Genomic DNA, 10,000 nt, shown 5'->3' on the forward strand with positions numbered 1-10,000 from the left:
TCTCCGCCATACTTTTTCTTCTTTTCTCTATCATATTTTCTTCCTTTACTGCCTGTGTGTGTGTGTGTGTGTGTGTGTGTGTGTGTGTGTGTGTGTGTGTGTGCGCGCGCGCAGTGATATACCCCTGTGTTATATTAAATGAGCCACATCAATGGCGTGGGATTGACGGACAGGCTCTGGCACAATATGCCGATAGGGAAGTTGGACTTGAAGAAAAAGTGAATTAAAGTGAGTAGTTCTTATCAGCCAATAGCAGAGGTGAGAGAGATCGAAAGCAATTCGCCTGCTGAAATGCCCCGCTCTGATTTAGACCGATAAGAGGCACCTTTATGAAATATCAACTTCGTCTTCACTCTCTCCCTTCCTCTCTCTCCCTCTCTCCCTCCCTCCCTCTCCCTCCCTTCCTCTCCTCCTTCACGTTCTCATCTCTATGTGTGTTTATGTTTTTCTTTTTTTCCCCCCTCCACAGCTGGCTGCTCATATTCAGAGCATTTGGAAAAGTAATGTAATATTTATCTGTTTAAAGAAGGACGTGTGTATATGAATGTGAGTAGCTTTGAAGTGACTGAGTGGCATGGGGTAGCGTGGAGGGATTTCTTTTCTAGTCGATAGCTGCTTATGGAAATGAGTTTGTCTCATTCAGTCATTCAGAGATGAGACTCTCCTGTTTGAAGAGGATCTCTCTCGCTCTCTCTCTCTCTCTCTCTCTCTCTCTCTCTCTCTCTCTCTCTCTCTCTCTCTCTCTCTCTCTCTCACTCTCATACTGAACAAACACATGCATTACTCTTTCTTTTCTTCCTTTCTTTTGCTCTCTCTTTCTCTCTCTCTCTCTCTCTCTCTCTCTCTCTCTCTCTCTCTCTCTCTCTCTTATAAACACACATGTGTGCACCCATGTGCATACACAGACTGTGTTATGGGCAGGTTGCTGGGTTCAGATCAGTTCTGATTAGAGACTGTGTGGAGCTGATTGGTAAGTGTGGCTGCCAGCTCTTTGAGAGTACTGGACCTCATGCTGCGTCTCCGTCCCCCGTACACACACTCACACACACCTCCCTTCATCTCGTTCCCCCTTCCTCTTCCACAGCAAGGTCACCCGTCCCCTCAAGGAATGCCCAAACACAAGGTTGTTCCTTATCCGTCCATCAAATTGTTTTTTGGGAGTTGGTATTAGTTTCCCCTTCATCTTCCAAATCTCCTCAGAGCAGCATTCTGCATCCCCCTCTCACAGCACACTCCCACTGTCTTACATCATCCCAGAGTGCACCAGGGAGAGGGGAAAGAGAGAGAGAGAGAGAGAGAGAAAGAGAGAGAGAGAGAGAGAGAGAGAGAGAGGGAGAAAGGGAAAGAGTTACCTCTCAGGGCTCTGAAGCCCTGCTGTCTGTAGGCAGGCTGAGTGAAGGAGAGCAGCAGTTTGCCACTGTCACACTGCTAATGCAAGAGCACAGAGGCCAAAATTAAAATGACTGGTATCCATCACTGTCCCGTCTCCTGGTCTCTGTCAGTGTGGGTTCTCTCTCTCTCTCTCTCTCTCTCACACACACATGCACACACACGCACACGCCCACACACACTCACACACACACACACACACACACACACACACACACACACACACACACACACACACACACACACACACACAGACACACACACATACACACATGCAAATCCTCAGCCTTGCAGGAGGGGACACTAAATATAATACTCCCCATGAATTGTTTGCGTAATTAACAAATGAGTTACTGATTGCTTAATAATTGCTCATTGCTTAAGTACATTTTTTCTGTTTATTTGTTGTACTTCCTTAAATTGAGTTGAGTTGAATATATTTATTTTAATTCTTTTGCTCATTTTTTCCCCTGTTACCCCACCTCACAAATTTCTCAGATTCTGACAGCAAAATTATTGTGTGTGTGTGTGTGTGTGTGTGTGTGTGTGTTAGGGGTGGAGCAGTTCTGTACCAAAAAACTGTGATTGCACACTCCTCAGTTCACGTGTACTGGACTTCTCTTCCCCACTTCAGCTTTTTTGTAAATGAAGTGGCTTTTTTTGTTTGTTTGTTTGTTTGTATGTTTTTTGTTTGTTTTGTTTTGTTTTGTGTTGATGCCAAATGGTAAGGAATACATATTCATAGCATAGGAGAACATTCCACACTTTCCACTTTTGATCATTAGGAATAACGTTAATCACAATTTGAAGCTTTTACACCATTTCATTCTCTTTTCATTTCTCACCATTAGAACATAGGCACCTTCCTTATCATGCAGTGTGTTTTTGCTTTAACCGAGTGAATGATTATAACAGCTTTAGTGACAATGTCAAGCGAATAATCATTCTAAACAGCAACAAATCACATGGTGTGAATACTCAGAACATAAATAATATAAGATACATTGGAATATATGAATCTACATAAGCAAAAGAAACAGAGCTAATCTCTTAGGCTTCACCAAGGGAAAGCTTGTTTTTTTTCCTGTTTTACTTTTCTTCTGAAGTCGCTGTGCGTTGATCTGAGAAAGGTCTGTGCAGTCAGTCATCGTTTTACAGTTGTGCGTTTCTTTTTCTGCTGAAATGGCATGCGTAAGCGACAGTCCCCAAATTTAGGACAGTTCCCGCCTCATTCACGACACCTGCGTGGCAGTGCTTTGGTATTGCTGCCAGTTACTACACTGGTAGCCTTGACCTTGTCTTGATAGAGAAGATTAAAAGATATTGATGTTTAGATTTCTTCCTTTCATTGTTGTGGAGGAGAGCCTTAAAATCACTTGCTTGCGTTTTTTTTTTTGCACATTTACTCCCAAATAGATGAACCTTAAAATTAAAAAGTACCAAAAAAATCCATTTTGTTTCATTCTCATTTTGGTTTAGTTTTCTTTCGACCCAAGCCGTGATACAAACCAAACTGTGCCCCCCGCTCCAAAAAAAAAAAGGAAAACAGGGTACAAACTGAACCATGTATAGGGTGAACAATTACACCTTGTCTGTGTGTGTGTGTGTGTGTGTGTGTGTGTGTGTGTGTGTGTGAGACACCTTTTCAGACAGTAAATCTAGCTTTTCTCTCATGAGTCACATCTATGCGCACGCTTCATAACCTGGCTCTATAAACTTGTGTATACAGTTCTCTTCATCAGTACATTCTCCCCCATGACCAGTTTTTAACTGATAGGATGTTTCATACTCGCAGGCCTCACTAGGGATCCATTTGATACTTTGACAGTGACTAAAGTTTATCTGGTAATCTGAATGCAGAACTACAGAGTCAAATATGAACAGCATCTCCAAACAGAGAGATAATTATTTCCTGTAGATACTCCTGTGGTCTTAAGAGATACTAGTAGAAACACTGATATGAAGAGCATGCTGTAGTTTTTTTTCTCTCTTTTTTTTATGTCTATGCTTGAGTAGCTAGTTAGCCTTGAGCATTGTAGCCCTTATTCCCAGAGAGAGAGAGAGAAAAAGAGAGAGTATGTCTTCTGTCTTTAATATGGAAAAGGGGAAATCCGTACCGGTTTTCTCACGGTTGCCATTTGGGAAGTGGAGCAGTTCTGTACCCTGTGTTAAAAAATCACTGTGACCCAGATGGTGATGTAATAGATAGGCAGTCATTGAGACTTTTTCAGGGGCATTAGAATCAGCTCTGTACTTCAGAACCGTGGACATTTCTATCTCTGTCTCTTTTAATACAGAGCCATATGCATCTGCACAATTAAATGTCTTGGGAAGTCATTTCAATTCAATTAATTTTTTATCAGCACTTTCTTTTAAAAAGAAACATTACTGTCATCATTTTCAAAGTTCGTTGTGGTTGAATTTACTCTTACCAGCGCAGAGCTCAAGAACCTTCTAGAAATTGGCTATTTGAAAAATAGTGATTTTTTTTTTTTTTCATTTCCTCTCTCTCTCCTCTGTGAATGACAGTCATTTTTCATTTGTTCTGTGCTAAGATGCTGCCCTGAAACATTCTCGTCGGTGTAGAGAATTGTCAGAGTTCAATAATTTTGTTGAAAACAGTCTGTAGAGATAGCTCCACATTGTCTGCTTGCGGCTCATTAAAAGGCTACTTTTCAAAAGGTTAGGGTAACAGACAAGCCTCTGGGTTGTGAATTACAGTAAATATCATCTATGGTTCTCCTAAGCATGTCTCATTCTCGTTTTCCGTACCACGTATGAGGAAGTGAGGTGGCTGGTTTTTAAATTACCTGGAGTGCTCTCCCTTGGTGGAGTAAATTTGTTCTAGGTTGTGAATATAATAGTTGTGTTTTGATAGAAGACAGATAAGCTTTGAGATAGAAACCCTTAAAGATCTGCTTTTGTTAGCCGGTGCTAATGTTATGGTTGATAGCAAAGGGCATTACCATGGCCATTAGTAATAGATAAGATGAATGGTGATGTATGTTTTGTAATTTATGTAATAATTTGTTCTTGTGCTATGAGTTATCATAAAGGAAATGGGGCTATTGATTTTATTATGTGTACTCTTTGGATTTGAAATCACCTGATGCTGGATGGATGGTAAGACAGGGATATAGATGGATGGGAAAGGAGAAGGAAATGGGTAGAAGAACAGTTTCTCATTGCGTGAAAGGTACCAAAGGTACCTAATTTTATGTGGAACTACTTATGAGGTAGTTTTATTAGAAGATAAGTGCTACACCTTGATATGTGGAAGTGGAGAGAAAGGTAGAAACAGCGCACAGAATACACACAAACGTGCGTTGAATGTTCACAGTCATGTCCTTCACTTTAAGAGTAAGAATGTGCATGTGTGTCTCTGTGTATCTCTGTTTCAGTTTCTGAGTGTGTGTGTGTGTGTGTGTGTGTGTGTCCTTGTTCTTGTATATTTCTGTGTGTACATTGATAGGATGGCTTCTTTTCTCTTTCTTAGAGATTAATATTTCTTAAGATTTTTTCCCCCTCAGTTAAGGAGACAGCAAGCATATTTCCATTGTCTGTTAATGCATTCAGAAACTCTGTTTGAATACTGAGTGCTTAGCTCATAGTACCAGCTCTCCCTTTGGCAAGATTCTGTTCAAATAGACGTTTCTAGAACTTCTAATCCTGCCCTGAGGGGTTTTGCTTTTGTACCTCACCTGTCTATAGTGCTGAATGACTCTAAAGACCCCCACCCCCCCCCCCACCTCCAACTTTTTGTCCCCCATTTGCATATAACACATATGTACTCATGCATATTCATGAGACAGAACTACAAAAAGCCCAATGAGAGACCCTCTGGTCCACTTTGTTTTCTCCTTTGTTTCTTTTTCATTTCATTTCGATAGAAAAAGTTATTTCTGAAGGTTTTTTTTTATGCATGGTTCAGCAGAGTATTGGGAATCCCTCAGGGGGAACTTGGTAAGAAACAGAAACTTTCAAGTAAAAACATTTCCCTTTCTTGTCCACATGAAAGAACGCCACATTGCTGAAATTGAGTTAGCCTGATCAGGGAACGGCCAATTTGCATCGGTTCGCTGTTTTCCTGCATTAAATGGTAGTGTTTCCTTTTCCTTCGGTATGGTGATATGTTCATTGAAATGATGTGGTCTTCAGTGTGTTGCGGATCACAGTTAGATAGATAGTACCAAATCAGCTGTCTCGTGCAGCGTCTAAGTTACTGTGCTAGCAGATTACATCCTGCTGCTTTAACAATACGCATCCTTTTCTTGACAATGGTGCATTTGAGTAGACATGACATGGAAGTGTAATTTACCCAGGCAAAGTATGTGCTACAGTGATTGGTATGGATTTAACAAAAAAAAAAAAAAAAAGGCTTCCTCCCTCCATTTCTTCGTCCTTGTATAGAATACACTGCGGTAAAAACTATTTACAACTGATGGACCAAAAAAAAAAAAAAAAAAAAGAAAAAGTAGAGGAAGAAAAAACCAGCACAGGAAAGCAGACTCTGAATCTCAATGTTATACAAACAGAGTGTTTGGCATACAAATGGGCAAGGAGAGTGTCACCACGGAAACATTTATGCGAGTTGACACCAGGAAGGAAGCGGAATACTGGTTTACAAAAGATGCTTTGCAAGGGTGCGAGGCCCTTGATCGATTGTGTCTTGAGAGAGCTATCCGTCAACGTGGCCAGTAAATTATGCTTTTATTAGTATCGAGCCAAACGCTCGGGCATGTTTGACCATATGAGATGCATCCAAATCTGTCTGTCAAGTGAAATAATAAAAAAAAAAGACAGTAAGTCTCCGAATGACCTTTCACTCTTCTTTAAGGTTATCTATTAGGCCATTATGATATTACATTTGACTGATGTCACAGTGACATATGAGCCATGATGGGACAGTGACGCATCATGGGAAATGTAGTTTTTTAACACGCTCATTCTGTGGACCATATCAGCATGACTCCAGGGCCTATAGGGAACACATGCCCAGCTGGCTACTGCAGTTCTCCTCACACTAACTCACTTACAGCTCAGGGGGGGGGGAACTCAATTGCTTCAATTGAGAAAATAATTGATTGAATCAGGTGCTTCCGAGGTGAAGTGTAGTAAAATCTTGCCTAGTATATGTCCTTCTCACACTGGCTAGCTTACTGTTACCATGGATGACTCCTGAGGTGAATATTACATTCCTCCTTCTCAGGCTGACAGCTTATTAGCGATCAATAAAACAATACCTATTGCATTCCCTCCCTGTTTTACGGCTTTGGTCAATGACGTAAACTCATGAACACAAAATAAGATGATTTTTTTTTCTTTTTTTTTAGTTATGTTATGTTGTCTGAACTTGGGGACACCAGTAAGTAATCTGCAGCAGTAATCTGTAGCCTTGGGCTTTGGGGGCTTGTGTTAGCGCAGTGCTAATTCTCCCGCGTCACAGAGAGACGCCTGGAGATGGGTTAAAGATCTGTATTTGGGGGAAGAACACTGACAGTTTGACTCGCTGAATATCAGAGACAGGGAGAGGGAGAGAGAGAGAGAGAGAGAGAGAGGGCTGGGATGTGACTAAAAAAGCTAATGATCTTGATCTAGGGAAAGTGCTGGATCCAGAATTATCCTAGATATGACAGATTAAGGGCTGTAAAGAAAAAAAAGGATTGCACTGAAAAATTGTATGGATTTTGGCTCAAACAGCATAAACATGTACACAACGTGGTAAAATATGTGAAAATACAGCTTTTGCTATAGGCCTACACTTGCTACCTTATCTTTAACACATACATTTCTTTCTCGGATAAATTGGGCAGATGTAGGTGAGAAAGGCAGTTCTTCCTCCACAGGAATGCCGCGTTACCAGAGAACTGAAAGACCTGTAAATCAGCATTTTATTACACCTTTATAAACACTTTATAACATATTCACAAGCAGGGCGCAGAGTATAGTCAACACCTGACTGTTAGCTTTCATTTGGAATGAGTTTTTTTTTTGTTTGTTTGTTTTTTTGTTTGTTTGTTATGTTTTGGTCTTATCTGAAAAAAAACAATCAGCTATTGTTTGGAGTTCTGGGACTCATATGCGTTGTTTATGAGAGGGTTATGCTGGCTATATTAAAGTTATTAACAGAATAAAATTGTTAAATGAGCTTTTAAATAAAGTGATGGCAGAGTGGCAGGGCCAGATAATCAGGTCCTGGCTGAGTGGTACAGCTTTAATCCATTCAGCTAATCCAGTGTGGGACTGAACTAGATTAGGAGAGATTCCGACTGGAATGGGATGAATGAATTAGGGTTGTAATAGCAAAGTAAAGCAGGCTCTTCACCTCTTTAGACTCGGAGAGTTGTGCAATAAAGATATGGGTCTTACATTGCCGTTATCAGTTTAATAGTGCTTTCCATTTTTCTCCCCTTTCTTTGTGAAGCATTCCCCTCTTTATGTAAACTCATCTCTTTTCCTCGTTCTGATGGGGTTATATTTTATAATCTCTTTCTCTCTCTTTCCAGCAGGTAGATTAAAACGATGGGGTGGGTGGAGGGGGGTAGGTGCTCATAAAATAAATCTTCATTTTAAGTGGAAACCTTATTGAGTCCAATTCATGTCTGACTTGGGGTCCATAACAAGGTCCAGAAAGGCGAAGGAGACTCATTGTAATTGTGGCGACCCCATCATATGCCAATAAGGGTCTCTCTCTCTCTCTCTCTCTCTCTCTCTCACACACACACACACACACACACACACACACACACACACACAGCCATTCTTCCGTTCTTATCAGGCACGGCTAGATAAGTCTAGGCCTTCCGACTTCATTAAACATCTCATTTATATTAAAAAGCCCTGGGGAACACGTTGCCTGAATCACCAGACACATTGTGCTTGGGAACCAGACTATGCCTCAGTTGTGTCTAAACACTCCCTATTGCCCTTGCGAAGTTTACCACTCCTCTATCTGTTCATCTACCTCTTCACACGACTATTGTTGCCTTTTTCTCCTCTCTCTCTCTCTCTCTATCTCTCTCTCTCTCTCTCTCTCTCTCTCTCTCTCTCTCTCTCTTTTTATTTTTTATTTTCTATTTTTATTTATTTATTTTGAACTCTTTTCCACTGATGTTGGCGTGGGAGCAGGCTGGCGCGAGGAGACAAGAGCCTTGGGTTTGGAGTTGAAAGCTGGCAGGGAGTAAGAGACTAAGCCCTGTAGCCTGATGCTGAGAAAGAGCCTGGGAGAGAGAGAAGTGAATATTACAATGGCGGGGGGGGCGGGGGGGCTCCCTCCCCAGTGCTCCGAGAGCCCAATTCGAGTATGGGAAACTCAAACAGAGACACGCGGTGCCTCCGTCTTTAACCCTCTACACGTGGCTCCCACATGGAGATTCTTTCTCTTTCTTTCTTTCTTTCTTTTATTTATTTTTTTTTCTCTTTCTGTTTCTCCTGCTGCTGTCTTATAGTTTTTGAAGGACTTTTTTTTTTTTTTTTTTGCCTTTCCTGCTTTTTTCACTTTATCACGGATCTGTACGATCCACTGAGAACGTGCTTAGCACAGCCCCCTCTGTTTTAAGGTCAGCTCTATTGTTTTGCCTTTTGATGCTCTTTGTCTCTGCCACTGACATATTCTACAGTTTTTGGCTTATTCTGGATAGAAAATGCATAAATGCAGCTTTAAATCATACGTCTAAGGATATGTTTAAATACATAATTGACATTTTAATATCTTCTTTACTAACAAAACACGCAGAGAGACAGTAGGTGCACATGGCATTTTACAGACACTTTGTACCACGGTCATGTTCACTTTACAAATTCTTATACAGTAACACTGATATACACAGTGACTGTGAATTCCTTTCTACAATGATGTCAGCAAAGAGTCGCACATTAGCAATATTAAGCAGTTTTACAGTCAAGATCGTGACTGTCAAAAACTAGTCACTATCTCTGTATTAGCCCTAAAGTAATGACAACCTTTTTTCAGTGTCACCCAGTAATGTCGTTTTCCTCAGAGTGAAGGCTGCCGCTAAGTGTCCAGCTTGTTCAGTCGTCAGCAAAAAGCAATACATCGACCCCTCTTCTTTTCACCAAACGTCACAGGGCTATTTGCTTCCAAACTCATTGTTAAGATGGAGAGATTGCATCCCGTGCCTATTGGAAATCCATGGTGTGTTATCTGACTGAGTAGCGAGAGTGGTGTTAGCATGGTCCTGTTAGAGGAGAGTTTTTTCCTCTTCTTCTTTTTTTTTTTCCATTCCTCAGGAGTGAATGGAAGATTAGTGCTGTTCTGTTTAAATGGAGCAGGTCGGTACTGATGCCCTGTGAGGAGAGAGAGAGAGAGCTCGAAAACACATACACAAAGATTTTGACATGTTTAGACACAGAGGTTGGTGTTTCTGTTGGTACTGAAGAAAGGTGTAGCCGTGACCTAGAGTGACTGTGTGTTGTGTGTTCAGGAAAAGAAACTTTATAAGGCTATTTTGGACTGCAGCACCAATAGCCATGTAGTTACAGGTAACAGTGGATTGTAGAGAGTGGTTGAGAGTTACCTGAAGGTATTTTTATAATGCAGTTTTTTTGTGCTGTATGCATTGGCTGGTTCTTGTAAGTAAATATAATTGAT

The 10,000-nt window shown here is 41.0% G+C and overlaps 1 protein-coding gene across 1 annotated transcript in view; it reads left to right on the plus strand.

The window, feature by feature from the left end:
* pard3aa (par-3 family cell polarity regulator alpha, a) overlaps positions 1 to 10,000 on the plus strand; it is a 315,517-nt gene that overhangs the window by 170,352 nt on the left and 135,165 nt on the right.

This window comes from Chanos chanos, chromosome 3 (assembly GCF_902362185.1).
Source record: "Chanos chanos chromosome 3, fChaCha1.1, whole genome shotgun sequence".
Taxonomy (NCBI): domain Eukaryota; kingdom Metazoa; phylum Chordata; class Actinopteri; order Gonorynchiformes; family Chanidae; genus Chanos; species Chanos chanos.